This window comes from Notamacropus eugenii, chromosome 5, assembly GCF_028372415.1.
Source record: "Notamacropus eugenii isolate mMacEug1 chromosome 5, mMacEug1.pri_v2, whole genome shotgun sequence".
NCBI classification, from domain to species: domain Eukaryota; kingdom Metazoa; phylum Chordata; class Mammalia; order Diprotodontia; family Macropodidae; genus Notamacropus; species Notamacropus eugenii.
In genome coordinates, this window is record NC_092876.1 from 60377963 (window position 1) to 60405307 (window position 27345).

The 27345-nt window shown below is 44.8% G+C and overlaps 1 long non-coding RNA gene across 1 annotated transcript in view; it reads right to left on the reverse strand.

Moving 5' to 3' along the window:
- Positions 1–975: 975 nt before the first annotated feature.
- LOC140504336 (uncharacterized) overlaps positions 976–27345 on the reverse strand; it is a 38415-nt gene continuing 12045 nt past the window's right edge. Inside the window, exon 3 of the long non-coding RNA XR_011967060.1 lies at positions 976–1575. This is a non-coding gene — a long non-coding RNA (uncharacterized lncRNA). The remainder of the gene's footprint in view (positions 1576–27345) is intronic.

A 27345-nucleotide genomic window follows, 5' to 3' on the forward strand; every position in this document is an offset into this window, starting at 1 on the left:
TCACAGATTCAACAACTTCCCCTGGCTGTGTTCTCTTCATCACTGGGTGCCAGTGACTCGTGAACCAGTTCCATTTAACCACCAGCATCCATTAACAATCAGCTCTCACTAATCTGCTGGTGGGTCTACATGGACTCCAGTCTGTCTGTGAGAATAGCCCAATGATCCACTTCACCTTCGTCAGTACTAACACATCCAAAGAAGGACATAGACTGTCAAAGAAGGGAGGAATGTCCCAGGGATGTCCCCAGGGAGGCCTTGGGCACAATGATCTTTGGGTCATGGCTAGAGGTGGGAATTCACAGTGCTTCAATATCAAACCAGCAGGAAGACTCTGGTGGAGTGCCCTGAGGAATCTGTGCTTGGGGCCCTGTGCTAAGTCACATTTTTATCAAGGACTTAGAGAAAGGCATAAGTGGCACATTCATCCAATTTGCAGATGACACAAAGCTGATAACCCAGTGCATACCAGAGTTCAATTCCAAAAGGCATTTGACAGGCTAGAGTTTAGACTGACTCTAAAGGATGAAATTCAGCAGGGATAAATCTAAAGTCTTATCCTTTGGTACTAAAAAAAAAAATCTATTTCACAAGAGTAAATCAGCTTTTGTCCTTAAAAAAGATCTGGAAGTCTAAGCAGACCACAAGCTCGATGCAAGTCAGCAGAAAACTACTATAATAATAGGCTGTATTTAAGAATGCAGAGTTTCCATGAACACTGGAGTGGGAGTCCCAATTGAACTCTGCCTTTGTCAGATCTCCTCTAGAGTACTGAATTCTAGTCTAGACACCATGATTGAAGAAGGACATTGATGAGCTGGGAATTCCCAGAAGAGGGCATCCAGGATGGGGAAGGGTCGTGAATCCATATCACATAAGCTTCATTTGAAGGAATGAAGCATGATTAGCCTAGAGAAAAGAAGATTCAGGGTGGGGGAGGGGAGACGCAGCTATAAGAACTGTCTTCATGTATTTGAAGTATTGTGTGTAATAGGGATTTGATTTTGCTCTTTGGCTCCAGAGAGCTGAAGTAGGACCAATACAAGTTGCAAAAAATGCCAAACATGTGCTATGTGCTCTGACCCTCTGTCCCAGAATCAGGCTGTTAAACTACCCCCTTGAGATTTCCAGGGTACCTTAAGGGACTCTCTCTTCTTGAATGTCATTGGCTCCAGCCTCAGCAGGTCATGTTCCCCCCATTGCTAGATGCCAGTGACTAATGAACCAGTTCCATTTAACCACTAACATCGATTAGCTTTTACAAAGGAAGATATTGAACATAAACATTTCCCCCAATATCTCAGGGGCACATTCTCCCTTACACCACTGGGGGGAGGGAAACTCAGCATCACTCAATTCCTACATCTAATTGATCCCACCAAATTCACGTACAGATGCAATATGACATCCAGATGAGTCCTGGTCAGCTTCCATTGACCTGAGTCAACAAGGTCACATCAGATCATCGATGTTAGTCGAGGTGCCAAATAGCCTAGATTCTGACTTGTGGATTTCAACTGCTCTCTCTTCTTACCTTTGGACACTCACAAGATCAGAGACTTCTACTCCCATCACCTAGAAAAAAACAAACATAGGGTAACAAATATTTCTTGGGGCCATGTGTCTTCAAAGGGGAGAAAGCCCCAACTCCTCCCTCCTTACAGCATTGTCTCTCACCAGATCATACATAAACCAAAAAGGCTGAGCCTTAATTATCAGGAAAAAACAGCCTAGCACTGAGAGCTGTCCCCTTCCTTGGAGGTCTTGAGGCAGAGGCCAGATGACGACTTGTTAGATGTGTTCTAGTAGAGAGTCCTTCTGGACATGGGTTGATATGAACTCTCACTAAGGTTCCTTCCAACTTTCAATTTCAGTCTAGTGAAGGTTGATCCCAGGACTAGGCACATCTTTCTACCAATCTCTCATTGGGACTCCTGGCTCCATACTTCTGGCTAACTCAAAGGTTTCCTAGGGAAGAGGAAACTCATGTGGCTCTGATTGGTTTCCCACCCCCAAAGTCACAGGAAAAGACATAAAAATTAGCTAGGAAATGAGAATTTTCTAACATGGAAGTTTTTAAGCCTAGAAGATTCAACATGGAAAAGAAGACCAGAACAGGGTCAGGGCAGAAAAGAATGGGACTGAGGGGAACAGCTAAAGCAAGAACAGTTTGATGGACAGAGCAAGATTGGGGAGGAAAATTTTTTTCTCCCAGCATCACAACAGTTGTGGTAGAACTGGGATTTAAGTCTGGGATTGTCAGACTTAAATCAGTGCCCTTTACATTATACTACACTGGGATCCCCAAGTACAGAGAAGTAGTGAGATCAAAGTTTAGCAGAGTTCAGTCCTTCAAGGATCTGTCATTCTGTTAGCCCGGATACTGAATCCCAACCTACTTACTCTATGGCTTTAAAAGGAAAAGGACAGTTGACTCAGAATCACACCACCCTCCCACCTCCAAGAATTACAGCAGGCTGCCCACCCCGCCACCCCCATGCCCAAAATATTCCCTCCTCGCCTCCTTCAAGAAGTTCACTCAGATGCCACCTGCTCCATGGAGTGTTCCTTGATCCTCCCCACCCAACGTATCTCTCCTGCCCAAAGCCTCCTCTATCCTTTCTGCCTTCCCTCTGATGAGATGGATCCTCCCAAAACTCCCACTGAATGGGAACTCACCTGGGTCGGCCATGTTTTTGTTTTTCACCAGGCTGCAGCTGTTTCCCTTTGACAGCATTGAGAAGCAACCAGTGTTCCCATTCCCAGCGTCCTCTGTGCTGAGAACCTCTAGATCCCCTCCCCTCCTCCCTCTCTTTCCCACCTGCTGCATCTAGAAATGCTAGGGCTTCCCTAGGCAGGAGTGGAACACTCAGAGAGCCCCTCCTCTCTTAACCTCACCTCCCTTTGTCTCCCTTCCTGATAGGTGGGATAGATTTTCTGTGGGTCTTTTGCCCAAAGTGGGTCACCAAAGTGACCCACAATCCAAAAAGTTTGGAACAATGCACATGTGTCCTCTGGCTGCTTTCCCCATAGGCCAGGACGGCCGGGCTCCCTGGGAGGCTGCTGCTCCTAGAAGGACCCAGAGTCGCTCCAGGTAGGTTCCTGTTGTTTCTGCTCAGTCTGACTGAGTCAGCTTCCCTTGCTTTGCTGGAAGGTGCAGTTTGCCCCAAACCACTGGATATGCTCCCAGGAGGGTGTTCCTAGGGTCCAGAAACTGCAGGAGCTTAAATGAGGCTCAAGAACAACCTGTAGGGCCCAAGTTCTCCAGTTTGCTGGGGACAGAGTAAGGTTTTTAAAGCCATAAAACAGAATCCATAGGAAACCAATTATGTTGTAATACAATTATCATGGACTCCAGGTCCAAGATCAATTAGAGTTGAAAAAAACCACCCAGGGCTGTTGTAAGGATCCAATGAGGTAATCATTGTAAAGCACTCAGCACAGTGCCTGGAACGTAGTAGATGCTTTCTAAGTATTAGCTATTATTGTTCAATGGATTCTAGATCACTGAAATCATTTTAACAAGGCTATTTCTCTCTCTCTTACATGACCATCATGGGGCAGCTAGGTGATGCAACACATACAGCACCAGTGCAGGAGTCAGGAGGACCTGAGTTCAAATCTCACCTCAGACACTTAACACTCACTAGCTGTGTGACCTTGAGCAAGTCACTTAACCCAATTGCCTCATCCTGGGTCATCTCCAGTCATCCTGATGAACATCTGGTCACTGGATTCAGATGGCTCTGAAGGAGAAGTGAGGCTGGTGACCTGCACAGCCCTCCCTCACTCAAAACAAAGTCAAGTGCAAGTCATGTCATTATTTTTCTGATGGCATGGTCTTCTTTGGCAACAAAGGACGAACACACACACGGGACTTCTCTATCATGCCCTAGAAACCCAGAAGATCTCTCTAGCCTGGGAATTTGCACCACAGAAGCGTCTGCCATTTTCTTTTCTTCTTTCATTAAAATGTAAGGTCCTTGAGGGCAAGAACTCTCTTTTAGGTTTGCACTTCTATCCCAAGTACTTGGCACAGTACCTGGCATACAACAAGACTTCTGGAATATCATGTTCAATCTGATGTCACACTGCATACATGTCTCATGTCTGTCACATGGCTGTTTAAGGAACCTTGGAGCTCCACAGAATGAAGGAATAATTGAACCTGTGTAAACTGAGCCCACACATGCCTCCCAGATTATGCAGTCTACACTGGAACTCCTTGATCACAGGCACTGGGTCATTTCTTTTCTCTCTCTAGCCCTGTGGCACTCAATCAGTGTTTAATGATTATGGAATGGAATGGAATACTGATCTCGATAGCTAGCATTTATATTGCACTTTCAGGTTCACACAGTGTCTAACAGATATTATCTCCTTTGATCCTTACAACCACCCTGGGAAGTAGGTGCTTCTACTATCCCCATTTTACAGATGAGGAAATTGAGGAAACAGAGGCTAAATGACTTGCCCAGGGTCACGTAGTCAGGAAGTGTCTGAGGCAAGATTTGAACTCAGGACTTCCTGACTCTTAAGTCCAGCAGCTGAATCTACTGTACAACTTAGCTCCCTCTGATGCTGCCTGAAATCTACTCATGTTCACTCCATTCTGCATCTGCTGCTTTGCCTGGTTTTGACTCAGTGGACTATCCTGTACTCCCTGTCCCCTTGTCAGTCTTCTTTTATGTGTTCTGCCCATTAGATAGTGAATTCCTTGAGAGCAGGGATTGTCTTCTTAAATAATTATATACCCAGAGCTTAGCATGGTGCCTTACACATAGTAGGCAGTTAAAAATGTTTATTAGATTGGATATTGTCCCTTATCCCCTCCCAGGACTGGTGGACGCTGAGTCCCACAAAAGGGAGAAGTCATAGCTTCAGAGTTTATCAGTCTACATGCTCCCAATACCTCAAGAATCCCTAATTTCGTTAGTGAGGGTACTCTGTTTGAAGATACTGTTGGTGAGTCATTTCAGTCATGTCCGATTCTTTGTGACCCCATTTGGGATTTTCTTGGCAAAGATACTAGAGTGCTTTTCCATTTCCTTCTCAAGTTCATTTTACAGATGGGGAAACTGAGGCAAACAAGGTTCTTAAGTGACTTATCCAAGGTCACATATCTAGTAAATGTCTGAGGCCAAATTAGAACTCAGGTCCTCCTACCTTCAGGGTCAGCACTCTATCTACTGCTCCAATTGGCTTCCTCTTGCCCCAAGAGACTAAATACTAAATGGTTAAGAGGTCATGGGCAATTAAAATCATAAGATTACAGAATGACCAAGCTGGATTGGACCTAAGAGGGCATTTGGTCCTGCCTATACCTAAACAAGGATCCTTTCTGGTCACATCACCTAATCATTCCCTGAGGTCCAAGTGCCCCCTCCCAAATCACCTTGTATTTCCTTCATTTTATTTTATATTCACTCAAGTGTCTACTTGTAAGCTCCCTGAAGACACAGATTACTCTTTGCATCCCCAGATCCTAGTATGGTGCCCAGCACACTGTAGTCCCTTAACACATACCTATTGATTGATTGATATCCAACAAGTGGTCATCTAAACTTTGCCTGAAGACCTCAGATAAAAGAGAGTCCAATGTCTCTGGAGGCAGCCCATTCCACCTCTAATTAGGTCTTACTGTTGGGAAGTTTTTCTTTAAATAAAATTTAAATGTATCCCTTTGCAGTTTATACTCCTTGCTCTTGATTCTGCCTTCTGGGGCCAAAAACCAGTCTAATGTCTCATGTAACAATCTCCTATATTTGAAGGCAGGTATCGTTCTCCACCTGCCCAAGTCTTCTCTAATTAAACCTTCTCAGTTCCTTCAACCAAGTCTAGAGCCTTTGACTGGGCCTTCCTCGGGAGGCTCCCTCATTTATCCACGTCCCTTCTAAAATGTAGTTCCCCACAACTGTTATTGTCTTTGATCATTATCCCAACCACTCTAATAAAAAGTCCTATTCTTTCTACAATCCCCTCTTATCCCATGTGATTTTTTAAATTAAACTAAAATTTTTTAAAAGTTTAATGTTCTTTTTATTTTTAGTTTTCCCCACCAACCTCAGCTCATTCTGAGCTCTCACCCTACCCACTTTACTCTTAGAGAACTCTGTCACATTTTTGCAGTCATCCCCTATTTACTTCCATTGGCTTCCTTCTTCAGTAAAATACTTAAAATCTCAGGTAACTGATGAATTTCCTGTGTAGCCACAAGAACCCTTCAGACAATTCCTCTTTTTCCTCCTAACAACAAGTGCTTAATAAATGCTTTTGGGATATCATGTTCAATTTGGTATCATACTGCCATACATGTCTCTTGTCTGTCACCTGTTTAAGGAAACTTGGAGCTCCACAGAGAAGGAATGGTTGAACCTGTGTAAACAGAGAAAGGTATGCCCACACGCACTTCCCAGCTTCTACAGTCTACACTGGAAACTCCTTGATAGCAAGTTTGTAAGTGTTGTTTTTATTATTAAGAAATCTGTCTTTATGTCTCTAGAATTTCATTCTTTATAATTTCCCAGCCATCCCAGGTCAGCCTCTCCTGTAGAAATTTACTACTTAGAATCCTATTTTTTCTTTCTCCAAACACTTTAAAACTGTTCTCAAAAAAAAATTAAGGGTGCCTGCCAGTCTCTGAACAGCTCTCCTCCCTTTTTGTATCACAAACTATAAGATGGAATGGTCACCAATCCCAAAGTTTCCCTTCATTTCTACCCGAATAACTAGTTTCTCTTTGTCGGTAATAATTAGGTCCAGAATAGTAATTTTCTGTGTTGGTTCCTCTGCCTTTCCAAGGGTAAAATTCCCATTAAGGCAAAATTAAAAATTGTGAGCAACTTTGGCAGAGAGAAAAAAAAAAAAACACCAGGAGTTGCCTGGATAATTGAAATCACCCAACCACATCCCATTACATGACGTCTCTATGCCAAGCTTGGGGTCTAGTTCCCAAACTTCTCATTTATTTCCTCTTTCTGTCCCAGTGGTCTGTAGCAAACTCCAGTGACCATAAGGCTAGAGTTTCTGCCTCCGTTAATGTTCCCCTAAATAGGAATCGAGGTGGAACCACAAGTGGACAGAAAATTGAGTCTGGGTCAGGAAGATTTGAGTTCGGATATTGCCTCAGACCCTTCCTAATTGTGTGACTTTTGGCAAACCACTTCGACTCTCTCTGACTCAGTTTCTTCATCTGTAAAAGTAGGTTAATTAGTAGTAACACCTACTTCCCAGGGTTGTTGTGAGGATCAAATGAAATAAAAATTGTAAAGCATTCAGCACAGTGCCTAGCACACAGTAGGCACTTAGCAAATGCTTCCTTCCTTCTTTCCTTCCTGTCTTCCTTCCTCCTTTCTTTCCTTATTTCCTTTCTGCCTTCTTTCCTTTTTTCCTTCCTTTATACTTTTCTCCTTTACTTCCTTTCATCCTTCTTTCCTTCCTTCCTTTGTGTCTAAGCAGGAACCTACGTGCAATACTACAGAAGATCCTTAGGGGTAACTTCCTCACATGAGTATGTTGCCTTAATTTGTAACGCTATTCATTGTTCAGCCCACTTCTCACCTCCGCCTTCCAGAGCCATTGACCAGACATAGCTCTCAGCCCATCACATCTCTTTGATCAGTCTATGAAGTCAAATCTTTGCACTGGGACCTCTAGGGATAGGGAGGGGCTATTTTTCTCAGCCAGGTCTCCATACTTTAAGTATTTTGGTCTCTAGCTGTATCTGGGGCCATGATTGTGGTTACTGGATCTTTTCTTGAATTTCATCTCCTCTGAATCTCTGGGCATTTCAGCTGCCTCTTTTCCCACATTCTAGTTCCTTTCTCTGGTATCCAGGTTGGTAGAGAGATGTAGGCAGTTTTCTTCCTCCCTCTCCTTTTTTCAGCTCTAAGTTTTTTTTATTAGATTTGCTAAGGGACCTTAAGCTCATGAAGGTACTTGTCAGTCCCCTGAGCTGTCAATCACAGCTGTCAATCTAGGGAGGAAGAGGGAGGTTCTTGCAAATCATTAAGAAGACGAACTGGGCAGACCCATGAAGGAGACAGCACGTGTTTGGGAGAGGGGGTGACTGGATTTAGTCCTCAGGTCCTTTGGCCCTACCATGCTGTAAAAGAGATTGTTTGGGGGCTGTGGGTCAGCCTAAATGGTCGCTGAGGTCCCTGCCAAGTCTCTGATCTCCTTTGGGAGTCTCTATTTCTGAGAGTATTTGCTCTGATGAAGATGGGCAGATATAGACTTCCCTCACTATCAAAGGGGTCAGGTAGAAGCTGGAAACAGGCTTTGATTTGGGGACCCTGGAGCCCCTGCAGAGGCCGGCAGAATAGTAAGTGGATAGGTCAAAGAACCCAGAGCCAGACATGAATGAGCTCTTGGCTACAGTCTCAGGTTCATCTCTCACTGTCTCAGCCAACAATCATTTCAGAAAAAACAAAAAGTGAACTCTCCAGCCCGGGGCAGGGGTGTGGGGGGAGAGAGACAAGAGCCTGCTGAGATCTCCCTCCAAGTTTGTAACTGTTTATTATTGTTAAGAATAACTAACATAATAGAGTACCTACTATGGGCCAGGCGCTGCTAAATACTTAATAATGATACCTACTAAGGTGTGCTGCAGAGTGAGCCTCTTTTATTCTCACACCAACCCTAATAGGTTATTATTCCCATTTTACAGATGGGGAAACTGAGGCAAATAGAGGTTAAAGTGGCTCATTTAAGGTCAAATAGCTAGTAAATGTCTGAGGCCAGATTTGAACTCAGGCCCATAGCTCTATCCACTTTACCAGCTAGCTGCTATGTCAAAATCAGACCCAAAAGTCCAGGCTTCTAGGTCACAGTCCGGTACTCCTTCCATCATATTGTGCTACCCCTCTGTAGGAGAACAGAGGTGTCAGGTATCCCCTCCTCAAGTCCTATAGAGAGAGGGACCCATTTTGTGCCAGGCACTGAGAAGGACCTGACACCACACCCTTGGGATCTCTTCCAGCGCTAACAAAGGTGAGACACAAGACTGACTTTGCTAGCTCATCCATCAGCAAACATCACCAGCTGTTCTGCCTCCTCCTCCCAGTGGCCAGGAACGTCACAAGGTGTGTCTGAGAGATAAGATTCTAGGAGTCAACTGGGAGGATCCCCAGGATGTGCTCGCTCTAGCCTCTGTGGGCTAGGAGTGACTCACTTCCCCTGCTCCCAGCTGCTTCTCTACTCCCTCTGAATGCACTGAAGTTTCAGGATCCAAAAGATGAATATGGAAGTCAAAGAACAGCTTGAGTGGCAGAGGACAGAAGGCTGGGTCTAAGGCCAGAGCACCTGGGTTCAAATCCCAACTCCATCCTGTGTAACCTTGGGCAAGTCACTTAAAACCTTGTTGTGCCTCAGTTTCCTCATCTATGAAATAACTAGATGGCCACTAAGGTTCCTCCTAGCTCTAAACGTGCCTTAGATGTCTGAGAGAGTTTCTTCTACAGAGAGATCTCGTAGCATCATCTCTGACCCTTTCCAAAGCTGATGGGAAAGAGTCCAAAGGCTCACTCTCTCTCCACCTCTTACCTATCATTCAAGGAATTTTCTTATTTTGGTCTGGAATGTCTTTTCTTAAAAATTACTGAAAGGGATGGAATCAAGTCACTCTACAATTAGACTGTGGACTTGAGAGTGGGATAGTGGGGTTTTCATGTGATTAGATTATCCCTAATGGTTTTCTTAACTCGAAAGGCCCTCCCAGCTCTGACATTCTGGGTTCCAGGGCCCTCCCAGCTCTGATATTCTCTGTTCTAAGACCCCTCCCACCTCTGACACTCCATGTTCTAGGGCCTTCCCAGCTCTGACATTCTGGGTTCTAAGGCCCTCCCAGCTCTGACAATTTCTATTTCAAGAATCCTTCTAGCTCTAATATTCTAAATTCTAACATCCCATGATCTATGTTCTAAGAAGCATTTCTAATATTCTTTGCCTTAATCTCCTGTGTTTCTAAGACCTCTTCTTACTTTGCATGTGACATGTCTATGACAATACACATTTTGGATACATTTATACATGTGTTCCTGCATCTCTTTCTCCCCATAGAATATACATCCTGGGAGGGCAGGCACTATCACACTTCTGCCTTCATGTGCACAGGACCCAGAACATAACTATACAGAGTGAAACACTTTGCCAGCCTCTAAAGCACCATATACATACCAGCTCCTATCACTAAGTACCTAATAAATGTTTGCTGATTGACAGCAGTTTCGGTCAAAGTTCTATTTGACTGAGACATTTCTGTCTGCTATACTCTGATACTCTGGTCATCCTGAATGGGAAGCCAGGGATGGGTCTGGGCTGCCTCCTTCTGGGGGACAGTGAGAACAGTTTGTCACATTTTCTATTCTCCTTTTAACTCAAAGCTATTTCTATTTTCTCACTGATCCTCCTCACAAAGCCATATGAAGTGGAATTGGCAAGGATCACTAGACCTCTTTTACAGACGTGGCAACTAAGGCTAAAAGAAGGAAAATAATTGGGGCAACAATGGGCCCTTTCCACATTGAAGATGGAACTTTTGTTGGAGTTGCTGTTCAGTTGTTTTAGTCGTATCCAACTCCCCGTGATCTCATGTGGGGTTTTTTTGAAAGAGACACTGGAGTGCTTTGCCATTTCCTTCTCCAGCTCATTTTACAGATGAGAAAACTGAGGCAAACAGGGTGTAGTGACTTGCCCAGGGTCACACAGCTACTAAGTGTCTGAGGCTGGATTTGAACTCAGGAGGATGTCTTCCTGACTCCAGACCTGGCACTCTAGGTACTATGGTACCACCTAGTTGCCAGAGAATGGAACACTAACCAGTATATAAATCGGGAAGCTTGGGTTTTAGTCTCAGCTCTGTTCCTGCCTCCCTTTGTAACCGTGGAGAGAAGGCAGATCATTCAGAGACTGGATAACAAGACAGTGACAGCCTAGTTTGGATGTCAGAACAATAGAAGGAAACAATGTAGTACCTATGACAATGAGTCTCACCTGTGATCCCAGGAAAGTTCTCCCAGATTTAAGGTACTCTGTGGGTCAGTAACCATTCACAGAGCCATCACTCACAAGTCCCCATCAGTATGTCTACTCCTCACCGGCAGCCAGAGGACAAGTTAGTTCAGAAAAAAAAAGACATTTAAGCAGACCACATGACAAAGAAATTCTCCTATTGATGTGTTTCATTCTCCTACAGATTACCAAAGAACCAGAGGGGAGAGGGCACTTACACAGGTAGCACTCATGACCAGGGTCCATGCAAAGAGGGTATAAATGTAGGGAACACACATGGCCAGGAACATGCATAAAGCAACCCTTCCCAGGTCAGAAGACACATATACATAGGAGACACATATGACCAAGACACAGATATTGTCAGGTAATTCACATCTCTGGCCAGTCTATGTATCTCCACTAGGCAGTTTGCTGTTCTGGGCATCTCTGGTTGTCAAGTTCTTCTCTGTTGCCATCTGTTGGACTTCAGGTCTTCAGGACTAATGGCTCTCTGCTCCCACCTACTACTGTGTGCTGCCAAGTAAGCCTCTCTCTGTCAAGAGTAAACCAAAGTCATTTGGTGCCTAACGTCTGGGGCTGTGAGTCACCAAACCTAATGAAGGGAAGCTAAGGGAAGCTGTGAAACCCCTTTCAGACTAGGATCAAGTCTTCATTATTCTTCAAACAATCAATGAACATTTATTAGGGACCTACTTAATACGTGTCAGGCACTGTGCTAGGATACAAAGAGAAGTTGCTTCCCTCAAGAAGCTTATAATCTATACACAAAATAAACACATAAAATAAGTCTAAGACAATTGAGAGGGAGTACTAAAAAAATCAGAAAGGTCCTCATGAAGGAAGTCACACTTGACCTGAGTTTTGAAGGAAATTAGGAATTCTAAGAGGCAGAGATTAGCAGTAAGTGTGTTCTAGGCATGAGGGCACAGCATGGGCAAAGGCATGAAGATGGAAGATGAGGTGTCATGTGTGAGAAACAATACAAAGGCCAATCGACTAAACCAAAGGATATGTGAAGGGGAGTAGGATAAGAGTAGAATGAGACTGGAATGGTAGGTTGGAGCCAGTGTGTGAACTTTAAAAGTATCAGAAAAATTTTAATTTTATCCTAAAATTAATAGAAAAGCACTGGATTTTGACAGCCTGTTGCTGATTTGAAGTCTGTGGTCCCAGACAACAACCTGACTTGAGGTTAGAAAATTCCTTATAACTCATGTTTAACACCTGATGGATATCTTGTGCCATCAGAACTTATCTTGGGGTATCTGTCCTCCCTAAAATAAATCCAAGAGCCATGTAGAAAGTAGAACAAGAAATCCCACTTGCTTACAAAATCTTTTTTGATTGTCATGCAAATGCAGTTGAACAACTTAGCCAAGTAAGAAAGATCATTTCTCTCCATGTCTCCCTGGTCCATATTTTTGCCTTTATTATATATATTAGCCAGCGACATCAACAAAAACAAACCCCAGTTTTCTGGTCAATGTAAAACCTCATGCACTCCTCACATTGGAACATACATACTCCTAACTACTAGGTCTTCTCTTCCTGGTTCTCTTTTTATAGGAGAATCCTTGAAAGGTCAATAGGATAAGTGTCAGGGCCATGGAAAGTGTCCAGAGGAAAAGAGAGGAGCACGTTCCTCACTGCTCTATCCTATGGGATATGGTTTAATGGGAGGTTGTCCCATCCTGGTCCAAGCACCAAACTGACTTGACCTATCAAGGGTCCAGAAATCTTCTTCCCTATCCTCCCTCTCAGACCCTATTTTCCCCTCATGCCTGTGTCTCTGCATTCTTGTCTGCTTTGCCAGATAACATTCAGTCTAGATTTCAGAGGGAGAGATGGTTGTAAGAAAACTCCTCAATGGAGGAAGGGAGGGAGAAAGGAGAGAGAGCTGGGGCTAGTGTTTTTAAAAGTTCAGAGTCTAGAGCTGGCAGGAACCTCATTTCATCCAGTTCCCTCATTTTGCAGAGGACTGTGACCCCAAAACCAATACATCTCACCACTCTGAAAATTATCCTGACACTGAATGCTGCTAATGCCACCTCCCAAACACACAGATGTCTTTGGATAGAAGGGAAGGGACCGTGCTCTTTGTTATCAAAGGAGCATGGCAGATGCCATAGGAGTTGGCATTCTATGCCACACATCCCTCTAAATCAACTCAGATGGTATCCTTTCTTCCCACTCAAATTACCCAGAGCATACAGCTCTCCTATCTCTTTCTTTGAAGGAATCATGGGGTAGCAGAAAGAATTCAATCTAGGAAATCTGGGTTTGAATCCTGACTGATGCTAAGCAGCTCTGTGACATTCCACCAAGCCAACTCTGAGCCTCACATTCCAAGACACAATGTGTTAGAGTGGGGGAAAGGACCTCGATTTAGAGTTAGCAGACCCAGGCTAGAATCTCACCTCTGCCACTTACTATCTTGTATGACTGGGGGCAGGTCACTTCTCTCTTTGATCCTCATTGGTCCATCTGTAAAATAAGGAGGTCTCCTAAGGTCCCTTCCATCTCTAAAGCTATGATTCTCATCTGTAAAATGGGAATAATAATCCTTGTGTACCAGAGGGTTCTTAAGAGACAAATAGGTTACTGTCCTTGGTGTCAGCAAGATAGGGTTCAAATCCTGCCCCAGACATTTACCAGCTGTGTGACCCTGGACAAGTCACTTACTCTCTGTTTGCCTCAGTTTCCTCATCTGTCAAAGAGGAGAATTTAACCGGATGGTTTCTAAGATACAAAACATACACAGGAAAGCAGATACACAGTGATCTGAGGAGAAACTAGCAAGTGGAGGAGGTGAGAAGAGGCTTCTCTTAGGGAAAATGTGGAAAGCTTCACAGAAGGCTCGAAAAATATAAGCTATAAGGTTTTTCTCTTTCTCTCCTTGCCCTTCCTCTCCCACTTTGCCTTTATTCGTCGTTGCTTAGTAGACATAAATATAGAATATAGAATGTTAGAGCCAAAAGAATCTTGGGAGATTAGGTCGGTATTCTGCCTGCCTCCCCACAATTCATTTTAGGCATTTTTATAATGACGGTCAGCATAGACTGAGAGATCTGAGGGACCTCTGAGACCAGCTGGTCCAAGCCCCTCATTTCATACATGAAAATGAGGGCTGTGAAGGAGAATTAACTTGCCCAAAGTGGTGATTGCTGTTCAGTCCTGTCTGACTCTTCGGGACATTTGAGGTTTTCTTGGCAAAGACACTGGAGTGGTTTGTCATTTCCTTCTCTAGCTTATTTTACAGATGAGGAAACTGAGGCAATGAGGGTGAAGTGACTTGCCCAGGGTCACACAGCTAGGAAGTGTCGGAGGCTAGATTTGAACTCAGGAAAATCAGTCTTGCTGACTCTAGGCTGAATGCTCTATCCTCTGTGCCACCCAACAGAAAAAGCATTTGGTTTAGAGTCTGAAGTCCTGGGTTTGACTTCCCAGCTCTGCTGTGTGGATTTGGGCTACTCATTTTATTTCTATGAAACTCAGTTTTCCCACCTACAAAAATAAAGATAGGATAAAGAAGGATAAAACTATCCCTAATTTTTCCTTTACCTCTAAATCTTCCTGTTATCCTTTGGGGTAGTAGGGAGTTAGGACCCAGAGTTCAAGTCTCAGTTGAATCATTAACTCATCATCTACGTGATGAAGTCCTTCTCTCTGGGCTTCAGTTTTCTGTTCTGTAGAATGAGGGAGTTCGACTCATTGATCTCTAAGGTCCCTCCCAACTTCAGGTCACATCACCTTATGAATCTGTCATCAGCGGCAGCAGTGCAGAAGACCCACAGTTCTCCCATCTGGGTCTAATTAGAGATGGACCCCTTAGGTGGGCAGAAACCATAGAGGGTGTTGATCAGGGAAGTGGGAGGTTGGAACAGAGTCACAAAAAGGACCAGGGTTTGGATGATGCCCAGTACTCAAAGCTCGGACAAGAACGTTTTTTACAAGAACCAAGATGGAGAGGGGGAAAGGCTGTGGGGGCCAGTTTTTCTGGGTTGAGTAGGTTGACAGCAGCTGGTCTGGGGACAGGGCTGTTGCCACCATCTGGTCCTCTCCCTGCATCCCCACTCAAGCTTCTCCATCCCCCTGCCAAGGGCATCACCCTCTTCCGGGAGAAGCACAGACAGTGATTTGCCCAAGCAGAACCATGAAGGCTGGGCTGGAACTCCAGTCCAGTCTGCTCTCCAGGAGGTAGAATCCCTGGCGAAGAGAAGAACATGTACACAGCTAAGTGGGAGCAAATCTGAGTGGTGTCGATGTGCTATCTGTCCTCCTCCCACATCCCATAAAGTCCAGTGATACCTGCCTTTGAATTGAACTTCACTGAATCCAAGGATGGGAATTCATCTCCCCATTTAGCAAACAGAGAAACTGCTATTCAAGGAGGAAAATTGCCTGACTCAAAGTCACACAGGACATCTACCATGAATCAGGACTTCCTATTTCCTGACCAGGGGACCCTTCCTTTTTACAGATCTACCACAGTCCTAGAAGGCCCCTGATCTCTTTGGGAGGAAACCAGATTTATGTTTATGAAATCCATTTATAACTATAGAAATGCATAGGGGTCTTGGGCTATAACACCAGAAAAAATTTAAATATCCTAATAATATATATACATATATATTAGGCAGTTTTCCCACCTACTCTCTAGGCAGTACAGTGATTAGAACACAGGCCTTGGAGTTAGGGATAACTAAGTTCAAATCCAGCCTCCAGACATTTACTAGCTGTGTGATCCTGGGCAAGTCATTTTACATTTTTTCTTTTCTCATCGGTAAAATGAGGATGATAAATAACACCTTTTACAGGGTGGTTGTGAGGAGCAAATGAGATAGTATTTGGAAAGTGCTTTGCAAATCTTAAAGGTTTGCCATGCTGCTATCACTTGGTACACACCCTAAATTTTACAGTAGAGGAAACTGAGGCCCAGAGAAAGGAAAATTACTCACTCCATTTCCCTTATGGAGTAAATAGGAGATCCAGGATTCAAACCCAGATCTTTCCTGACTTCAAACTCAGAGCTTGTTCTGCCTGGTTGCCCCACCCCAAAGAGAGTGTCCTCTGGGCTTCACTGGAAGGTGGGGTACCTACTGCACTATACAGAAGGCCTCTGCATTACATGCTGCTGGCATTCCAGAGAGGGAGCAGGAGAGAGAATTGGAGGGGCACGAAGGAGATCTGGGGAGGGACCGTTCCCTGTCAATTGTCTCTCTCTGAAAACAGGGTCACTGTCATCACTCTGTTGGACCTTGCTAATGGTGCCTGAACTATGAAGGCCAGGTGCCTCCTCTCTTCCTGCCCTGCCCTAGGCATCCCCCTTCCCCCAGTCTGAGGAAAAGACAAGGTTGAATCCTGTAGCATCGTTGGGAAAGCAGCCAACTTGGCAGGATACCTGGATTCAGGTTCTGACTTTGCCACCTGTAGTTTTGTTCCTTCACTTCTCAGGACTATGAGATGTTATGTTGAACTATATTATTTCTAAGGGCTCCCAGCTCTGACATTCTGTGCTCTAAGGCCTTTCCTGGCTCTGACATTCTCTGCTCTAAGGCCTCTCCCAGCTTTGACATTCTGTGCTCTAAGGCCTCTCCCACCTTTGACTTTCTGTGTTCTAAGGCCTCTCCCAGCTTTGACATTCTCTGCTCTAAGGCCTCTCCCACCTCTGACATCCTGTGTTCTAAGACCTCTTCCAGCTCTGACATCCTATGCTCTAATGGCCTTTCCAACTCTGATGTTCTACCTTCTAAGGGCCCTCCCACCTCTAACATCTTACATTGTAAGGTCTTGCCCAGCTCTGATATTCTATTTTTTATGGTTCCCAATTCCCGGAGTTAGTTGGGATTGTCAGGGGAACAGGACTGGGGAAAATTTGGAAAGGAGAGTGCTATGTATCCTGTCCCTGCCCTCAAGGATGAGGGTTCAGTAGGGTTAGGACAATAAGAGATAGGCTTCTGGAGGAGGGGGTCCTCAGGATGAGCTTTGAATCACAGACAGGATTTAAGTTCTTTGAAGGAGGGTTGCCAGGTTCAAAAGAGATCAGTAGAACTTTAGAGCAAGTTTGGGGGAGGGGAGGGTCCAGGGGTCTTCCCTTTTGCCTTCCGTTAATCTTTCCTCCAAAGTTGGCATCATGATCTTCACCAAGGCAGTCAGGTAGGAAGAACCACATGGCTATTGGTACCACTTGAATGAGTTGGAAGTCAAATACAAGCTTTTCAGGGAAATGGAGGACCACCAGACCAATATCTGTCCTGTCAGTGTGCCCTCTAGACCTCTGGACATTGCCATCTGGCCTGCTAGGACATCTTAAGAATCTCTGGGCCTTGCTAATTTTCCAATGCTTCCTGTACCTATAAGACTTCCAAATCTTTCCATCCTCCATTGTTGTTGTCATATTGTCTTCTCCATTGGACTGTGAACTCCTCAAGAGCAGGGACTGTTTTTTTGCCTTTCTTTATATCCCCAGCCCTTTGTACAGTGCCTGGCATCTAGTAAGTGCTTAATAAATGCGTTTTTGGCTTGACTTGACTTGATCCTGCAGATGAATTCTTTTATATGAATAGTCTAACCCAATTAGAATATGAGCTCCTGGAGAGAAGGGGCTATCTCATTTGTTGTTTTTTTTTTTTTCTATTTGGATCCCAGTGCTTGGCACAGAGTAAGTGTTTAACGAATTTTTTTTCATTCATCACCTCATTTCAGCTTCACAGGGGCCCTGTGAAGTAGCTAGTGCTGATGTTATTAGCCCCATTTTACAGATAAAGAAGCTGATGCCCAGAGTCATCAAGTGTCTTTCTCAAAGTCATACATCTGGTAAGTTGCAAAATTGGGACTTGAATCCTCACTTTCAGACCCTCAGTCCAGACCTCTTTTTGCTTTACCACATCTGCCATGATAGTATTTATGACTTTGAACTAGAAAATAATTTAGAGACAAACCCCTCATTTCATAAGTAAACTGAAAACCAGAGACACTTGGTGTCTTCCCTAAGGTCATCCAGATGCCAAAGGGGAGAGATTCCAACTCAGATCTTCTGACTTCTAATCCAACTCTTTTTGTTACGAGATCACATTTCCTGCCTGCCTGGAAGAGGGCTTGAAGGATGATAGACAAGGAACCGTTGATGGTGATGATCATGGCTAATAATAAGACTGAAGCATGACCCAGAAAACATCGAGAGAGAAGGAAAGTACCAAGGACTAGGCTGAAGGAAACAGAGGCAACAGAATAATGATGAGAAGTAAAATGGAGAAGCCAGGAAGAGGCTGCACCTGAAAGGATGAAAGAGACCAGGGAGGAGAGAGAGAAGAAACAGAGGAGAGATTTAGAAAAGAAAAAGAAAAACAGGCAGAGTGGCAGAAGGTGATCCTATACAGAGAACCAAGAAGTAGAAGGCACCTATGCACACAGAAAGGGAGAACAGAGAATTTCAGAGTGAGCCTTTGAACACAGAATGTCAGGGCTGGAAGGAGCATAAGAACATAGAACTTTAGAGCTGGGAGGAACCTTAGAACATAGAATGTCAGAGCTGGGAGGGGTCTTAGAATATAGAAAGTCACAGCTGGGAAAGATCTTAAGAAATCATTTGGTCCAATCCCCTCATTTTGCAAAGGTAGAAACTGAGGCCCAGAAAAAGAACTTGCCCAGCATCACACAGGTGGGGCAAATAGCAGAACAGGTCCCCTAAGTCCAGATTCAGGGATATTCCCACTACATCATACCATCTCTGTTAGTAACTATCTCTATGACTCTACACTTGTTCCCAGGAGCTGGTGGAGCGCTGTAGTGAAAAACTGTAAAGGAGTGAAGATTGGGAATTAAGTAAAAAAATCTGATTTCAAATCCTGGCTCTGACACTTCCTATTGGCATGACTTTTGACTTGTCCCTTCATGTCTCGGGTCATCAGTTCCTCATCTGTAAAATGGACAGAATAATGATTGTGGTGCCTGCCTCCCCAGGGCAGGTTGGGGGAAGAGTAAACATCTAGTCACCATAGAACTGGAAGCTGTTCTTGGGCATCCCAAGGTAAACAGGAACATTGGAGTGCTTTTGGCCACTCCCAGAAGCCACCAGCATCCAAACATTCCTTCTAATTCTGCCGCTCTCTGTTCTAAAGTCCCTTCCAGCTCTCCCATTCTTTGTTCTAAAGCCCCTTCTAATACTTATCTCCTGTACTCTAAAGTCCTCAGATCTAATATTCTACGTTCTAAGGTTCTGTGTTCTAAGTACCCTTCTAACTACAATGTTCTGTGTTCTAAGATACCTCAGAGCTCTGACATGCTATGCTCCAAAGATCTATTCATCCATTCATTCTATGTCCAAAGGGCCCTCCCAGCTCTGACATTATAGGATTCCTTACTCTCTGCCTATTGGCCTTGGTTAGATTTGGTCCTCTCTCTCAACATGGTTTGAGGTTTCATGGAGGAGGCCACATTGGAACATTAGCATAGGGACCCCTGGGCCTTGCTATTAGCCTTGCTGCTGCTGCATTGTCAGGACCACTAAGGACCATTCCATCAGCCCTGTTAGAGCGTGAGTTCCTTGCTCAGGAATTGGGACTGGCTCACTTCTCTGTTCTTGTCCCCACTGCTTGACATGTCACTTGGCACATGATAAGTACTTAATAGATCCATTATCATTCATTCATTCAGCCAGTCAGTCAGTCAGCAACCACTCTCAATGTGCCAGACCATTCCATCAAGCACCTGTTTGGGAGCCAGAGGTGGCTGCAGACAGGCCAGTGGGTCTCGGATTCACACAGCCCCAACGTCCAAAACATCACCAGAAACATCTGTCCTGCCTGCCTGAATTTGGATCTCTCCCTTGCTTCTCTCCTTGATGTTGAGTTTTTTAGCCAAACCCAGCATCCGCATCGGACCTGAACTTTTCCGTTACCACAGCAACCCCGAGGAGGGGGTGGGTGTGTATGCAGCAGCAGTCCCACCCCTGGCCTACTTTTCCTGGAGGCCCCAGCTTGGAGGTGGGCAGTCATACCTTCCCCCAAGTGCCTACTCCCAGGAAGAGAACTGGGTTCCCCTTCCTGACCCTCCCAGGCCACCCACCTCATAGAGAGGGATCAGGTGACCCCCAGGGAGGCTGACCACAGACTTTGCCTCCTTCCCTGCATCCTCCCTCCCCCAGGCCTTCCAGGGCCCTATCACTTCTGGATTCTCCAGCTCTGGGCCTGGCCACTGGCAGAATTTCCTCCTTAAGTTTCAAAGTGTGTTATATAAGAGGAATCAATTTGAAAGGGTCCCTTCAGCAGCCAAACCCTCCCTTCAAGAGGGATTTCTAACCACCCAGCCTTAGTCTTTTTGGCAAGAGGGCTATTTTAGCCTGAATCAGGGGTACCAAACATCCCTGTGCTCCATCATGCTCATAATGTACTGAATCTGGAAGAAGAAGACCTTGGTCAGAACCCTGGCCTGGCACTTGCTACCTGCATGTTCCCTGAGCAAGTCCGTTCACCAACACAGACCTCAGTTTGCTCATCTGTAAAACAAAGGGGTTGGATGTGATGACCTCCTGCTTTGGGTCCTATGATCTTCTGGTCCATATGCTAAACTAGACCATACACACACACACACTCTCTCTCTCCATTCATCAAGTTCTGGGCAGCTAGATGGCTCAGTGGGTAAGACCACTGAAGTGAGAGTGAGAAAGACCTGTGTTCAAATCTCAACTGGCTGTATGACCTTGGCAAGTGAGTTAACCTCTGCCTGCGTCAGTTACATCACCAGTAAAATGAGGATACCTCATAGGCTTGTTGCAAGAAGCAAATGGGATGATATTTATATAATGTGCTGCCAAACTGAAAGTGCTCTGTAAATGAAACAGCTATTGTTATTGGTTGCTATTGATAACCATTAGGTTGTAAACTTCATCAGGTAAGGACTGTCCTTTGTCCATTTTTGTATCCCCAGGGTTTTTGTTTCAATGAATCTGACACTCTGTGACCCCACCGCAGGTTTTCTTGGCCAAGATACTGGAGTGGTTTGTCATTTCCTTCTTCAGTTCATTTTACATATGAGGAAACTGAGGCAAACAAGGTGAAGTGACTTGCTCAGGGTCACACAAACTGGTGTCTGAGGATGGATTTGAGCTCAGGTCCTCCTAATTCCAGGTCCAGTGCTCTATCCACTATGCCACCCTGTTGCCCCTAAAGTTTTTTATTGGATTTTTGTTGTGTGGTCTTTTCCGTCATGTCTGACTCTTGGTGATCCCATCTGGGGTTTTCTTGGCAAAGATCCTGGAGTGGCTTGTCATTTTCTTCTCTAGTTCATGTTATAGATAAGGAAATGGAGGCAAACAGGGTAAAGTGACTCTACCAGGATCACCCAAGCTAGCAAACATCTGAGGCCAGATTTGAGCTCATCTTCCTGACTTCAGAGAAAGCAGAGCTCTATCCAGTGATTGATTATTTATTGGTGGTGATGTTCACATCTTCCAGGACATTGCCCTTGCTCTCCCTGAGACTAGTCTGCAAAAGAAGCAAGTCAAAGGACAGAGGAGGAAAGATGAAAGGAGAATGGGAAAAAGCCAAACACAAAGATCTTCCCTTGACCCTGTTAGAAATCTCACTACCTCTCAACAACATCTGAGGACAGGACGGCAGAAAGGGGCAAGGCTCTTCTTTGCCCCAGACCCTTATCCCAGGAATTGAAAGTGAGAGTTACCATGACTTTAGGTGCCATTGGGAAATAGATCAAGGAGGTCATCAGTCAGGTCATAAAGCAGAATGTCAGATGACTCACATCTCTTCCACTGATTCTCTGCCAAGAAAGAGTCAACAGGGGGACGGCCCCACTCACCAGAGTCATCTCTGAGAGGAGTCTTCATGTCCATAAGGCAGCTGGTGAAGCAGTGGATAGAGTGCTGGGCCTTGAGTCAGGGAGACCTGAGTTCCAATCCTGCCTCAGATACTCAACTAGCTCAATGACCCTGGGCAAGTCACTTAACTTCTGTCTGCCTTAGTTTCCTCAGTTGTAAAATGAGAATAATTGCACCTATATTATAGTTATTGTGAGGGTCAAATGAGGTATTTGTTTAAAAAAAACACTTAGCACAGTGCCTAGCACATAGTAGCACATTTCTTCCTTCTTGTCTTCTCATGTTCAGTACTAGTAGGGAAGCTGGACAGTGATTGATGGGCTATCATGGCTACAAAGAGGCAGCATGTTGTACAAGACCTGGACTTTAGCCTCAGCTCCATCACGGGTACAAAGGTACTATTGTGTGCCCTTGGACAAGTCACTCCCTCTCTCTTGGCCTCAGTTTCCCCAAATTTAAAATAAGATGGTTGAGCTAAACAATTTCTCTCCATGCATATGCATTTTGTGTTCTAAGCTTTCTCCCCATTCCAACATCCTGTGTTCTAAGGGCTGTTGTTCTTCTTAGATTCTTAGCTCCTTAAAGGCAGGAACTGTCTTCTGCTTCCTTTTGGCACCCTGGTGTTTACCACAGAGCCTGGCACAAAGTGGGCACTTAATAAATGTTGACTGATTGACTTTGCATTCAATATTATTTAATGTTAAGATATTTTTTTCAGCTCAGACATTTTGTGTTCTAGGGGCCCTACCACCTCTGGCATTCTAGGTTCTAATAGAATAGTTTTTGAAGTCTCTCTCATCCCTTACTATGCTCTGTCAGCTGTCTTCAGCAACTTCAGGGTCAGGGAGACTGTGGAGGAGGCCAAAGTGGGTAGGACCAGAGGGCAGCCTGGACATTGGCTTTGGCACAGTCCACCCTCTCTGGCTCTGGGAATTTCCTTCAATGGCAGATGGATAGGCAGAAGTCTTTGGGGGTGTTTGTTGGTCTTGTGAAATGTGATTTTCAAAAATAGGACGCTTTAGAGGGAAGGGCATTCATGGGAGCTTTCTTGCAGGCAAGAGAATTTTCATGTGTCCTGGCCCCAATGCCTTAGTGTGCATGTGTGTACTTGTGTGTATTTGCATGTACGTATTTGATCCTATGTGTGTGCAACCTATACTCTGCATTGGTGTGCTTGTGCATGATGAGACATGTACGTGCTTCTGAATATGCATGTATGAATAGTTGTATGGATGAGATGTTTACATACCTGTCCCCGAGTGCACACTCATGTATAGGCACACACATGTGCGCCAGCCCATGAACACTACCTGGAGTGTGCCCATCAGCACACTTGGGGTGTAGGGCTACGCACGCACCCGTGGGTGAATGCCCATATAGGTCCACATATGTGCATGTTGGTCTGTGTCTTGCCATGTAAGCCTGATTCCTGCTGTGCACTTGCTTGTACATTTGGTGTTGCGTGGGACTAGCTGAGTTTCTCTCTGTGAGCAAGGATTAAGTAATTAAACCCCAGCTCCAGCTCAGAAAAGATCAATCGGCAGGAAAAGAAAGTGATTAAGCTCCACTCCCATCCCCCCTCCCCTCCCCCCCCACACCCCCTGGAGAACTTTGGGGCCCGGATCAAGGAAGAGAAATTGCCTTTGAGAAGAAGCCTCAGGAGCAGGAGTTGGGCTGCTGAAGGAGGGAGGAGGGTGAAGGAAGGAGGAGGGAGACTCAGTCCAGCAATGGCTTTTCTGACTCTTGCCATCTCCGTCAAGAAAACAAACCCAGTTCACCGGTCTTGGGTATAGGGCTGTCCTCGGCACACCATTCTCAAACTAAATTCCAGGGGAAAGAAACTCATGCTTGTCTTTATGCCACCTTTGGTTTTTCCTGGGAAAGAAAGGGTAAATCAGAGGAAAATGGTTGGTGAAAATATATTGGAGTGGGAATTAGGAGTCCTGGGTTCGAGTCTCAATGGTGCCACCTGCTACCTGTATGTCTAGGCAAACTCATTTCCTCACCCCCAGGTCCCAGTACCTCAAGCTATAAAATGAAAGGGTTGAAAAGAGATGATCCATAAAGACCCCTCCCAGCCCTGACCTTCTGTGTTCTAAGATCCTAGAAGGGACCAATCCATCCCACAAGCATTGATCAAACCTGTCATGCCAGGTGCTTTACTAGGTACTGAGCAGCAAAGACAAAAACATAATCCCTGCCTTCCAGAAGCTTTCATTCTGTAGGAGGAGATAAAATGTACAGATCTAAACGCATGCCAGATAAACACAAAATAAGGACATAAATGAAAGGTATGGGGGGGAGACTTAGCCACTGGGGAGATCAGGGAAAGTCTCATGCAGAAGAGAGAAACTGGGATTGAATCCCAGAGGTGATGAAAAGCTGCTCTGGTTTATTGAGTAAGGGAGTGACACAGTCAGCCTGTGCTTTGGGATAAATCACTTCGGCAGCTGTGTGGAGGAGGGGTGGGAGGGGGGAGAGACTGAAGTCAGGAAGACCAATTAGGAAGCTACTGCAATCAGGACAGAAAGGATCATTTAAGGAGGGGGAGGGAGCGCTAAGCAGGAAGGGGTTCAGGAATGGTTTCCTAGAGGAGAAATTGGCACATTATCTGAGCCTTGAAGAAAGCCAGGTTTTTAATGAGCCTGAGTTCAAGAAGAGGTGCACTCTCCACATGGGGGACAGCCTATGCAAACGGCGGGGAGGTAGAGTGTCAGGATGGGTGGGAAAGTCACACTGGGACTGGAGTTAGGAAGGCCTGCGTTCAAATCCAGTCTCAGACAACCCACTAATTGTGTGACCCTGGGCAAGTTATTTTACCTCTGTGTGCCTCAGTTTCCTCAGCAGAAAAATGGAGATGATAGCACCTATTTCTCAAAATTGTTGTGAGAATCAAGTAAGATCAAATGAGATATCTGGAAAGCGCTTAGTACCATGCTGTTATTAAGGCATTTTTCAGTTATGTACAACATAACTGACCCCATTTTGTGTTTTCTTGGCAAAGATGTGGGAGTAGTTGGACATTTCCTTCTCTGGTTCATTTTACAGAGGAGGAAACTGAGGTAAACAGGGTTAAGTGACTTGCCCAAGTCACACAGCCAGTAAATGAATTCTGGAAGATGAATCTTCCTGATTCTAAGCCCAGCACTCTATCCACTTTGGCCCCTGGCTGTCCCTTTAGTACCAGCCTCGCACAAAGTACGTGCTTAATAAATGCTTGCTCTCTTGGGGTAATGGCAAGTAGGCTAGTCTGGCTAGCATGTAGAATGTTTGAATAAGAGTGATTTGCATGAAGCCTGGAAAGGTAGCCTGAACCAGACTGTAAAGAGACGTCAAATATCAAGCCAAGGAGGTTGCATTTTATCCTGAAAGGCAATAGTGAGCCACTGAGAATTCCTATGCAGGGCAATTACCTTGGACCTCAGCAGTCATCATACAGCCCTTCATTTTACAGGTGAGCAAACTGAGGCAGGCCCAAAAGGCTGACCATGACTGCTGAACGTTGTACAGGCAGTCGGAAGTAGAGCAGGAATCTGAGACCACAGTCCCTGATTACATCCCCCTGTAGTTTCCACTACCTAGTACATTAGCTTTTTTTTTCCCAGATAAAGGGAGGGAGGAACTCAAGAAACACAAATATTTCCAAGGTGGGAGCAGAAGAAGATATGGTGAAGGAGAACTCTGTGATAAGAGTAAGGAAAACGAACTCCAACATCATGGAACAAAACTCATTGGGAGCCCAAAGTCCGAGGAAGAAAGCAGAGTTCACTCCTCCTTGGTCCCCTAAACCACTTGAGAGCAGAAACCTGCTTTAGAAAATAATCCTTTTCTATTAAACAGTGTGACATGAAAACTCATGGTTTTATGTTGAATCCTCTTTTATGTTGTGCCGTGTACACAGAAATGTTCTTTTTTTGATCTTTTTGTATTCAAGTTCAAAATGAACAAAAATTTAAAATAAAAATAAAAATGCCTAAACAAAAAAAAAAGGAAGAAGATATTGCTTTTCTAAAGTGGAAAAGGTCAGAGCAGCTAAGTCTAAATCCCACTTCTGTTAAGAGCTGTACGACCTTGGGTAAATTGATTCTCCTCTCACAGCCTCAGTTTCCTCATTTGAAAAATGAAGGCACTTGCACTACGTGACCTTTATAGTCTCTTCTAGATCTGAGTCTATGATCTTATGAACCCGTCACTTTCTTATGTTAAGGACTTGGCACAGAGCTTGCCACACAGTAGGCACTTAAGGCTTGTTGATTGACGGAATGGGAACTAAAGGGATGATTTGGTTCCATTTAAATGGAGTGAGGCAGAAGGAAGCTTAGAAAATTGGACTATGTTTTCCCTCCTTATGAATATTCATTTGCTGGAGGAAGAGCCTGGCAGCCAGTCCTATGGGCAGAAATGGGGTTATTCAAGGTGGTAGAAGGGAGAGGGGAGGGGTAAGGGGAGGAGCCTGGGAGGACACAAGGACAATGTTGGCCAGAATCCCTTTCCATCAGGCACTTGGACAAAAACTTCAGCTCTCTATCGGCTCAAATGAAATGGGCTCAGAGCAAATCCCAGGAGCTGATCTACTTCATGGTTACTGTCACCATGGCAACTGCCTCCTGGTACCCATGTGCACAGACAGGTCACATGAGATGAAACAAGTTCAAGGGGGAGAAATGATGGGCAGCTTGCACCAGAGAATGGGATGTGCCCCCCAGTTTCAAAAGACATTCTGTCCTACTGGAGACAGAAGGAGGATTCAAGTTCTGAATTCTATCGCTCCTCTCCCCCGTGGCTCCCTTCAGCCTCGATGACCCCATTGTGCTAGAGGAGCTAAGAATGTGTGGATATATTGAGAAAAAGAGGAGCCAAGAATGGGAAGATGCAGGAGACAGTGGCAGACCCCTGGCTGCTCCGTAGTTTGTACCTCTTAAATGCTTTCTCTCTTTGCTGCTTGGGTTCTATTGTGTCTCTGTTATCATCCCATAAGCTCCATGAGAACAAGGACTGGATCACATCTGTGCCATGGGGGAGTCAAAGGAACACAGGATTGGGAGTCAGGGAACCCAAGCTTCAAACCCTCCTTGGCTTATCAGTTTATTGTCCATGAAATCTTGGGTGAATCCTCTAACCTCTCTGGCCCTTGGGACAAGATGACTTCTAAGAGCCCTTCTGACTCCAAAGCTGTGATTCTGTGAATTGAAATGTATCGAAAGGACCCTAACATTGAGAAGTCAATATATAGAGATTGTAAAGACTCTGCTGTTCTCTGTTCTAAGATCTTTCCTAGTTCTGACATTCTGTGTTCTAAGATCCTTTCCCAGTTCTCACATTCCGTGTTCTAAAGAGCCTCCCAGCTCTGACATCCTGTGTTCTAAAGGTCCTCCCAGCTCTGACATTCTTTGTTCTAGGTTCTCTTCCAGAAGAAAACCTTGTTATGGACCTTCCTATGTTCTAATTCTATGTTCTAACATCCCATGTTCCACTATCTATTTCTGATTTTGTGATTG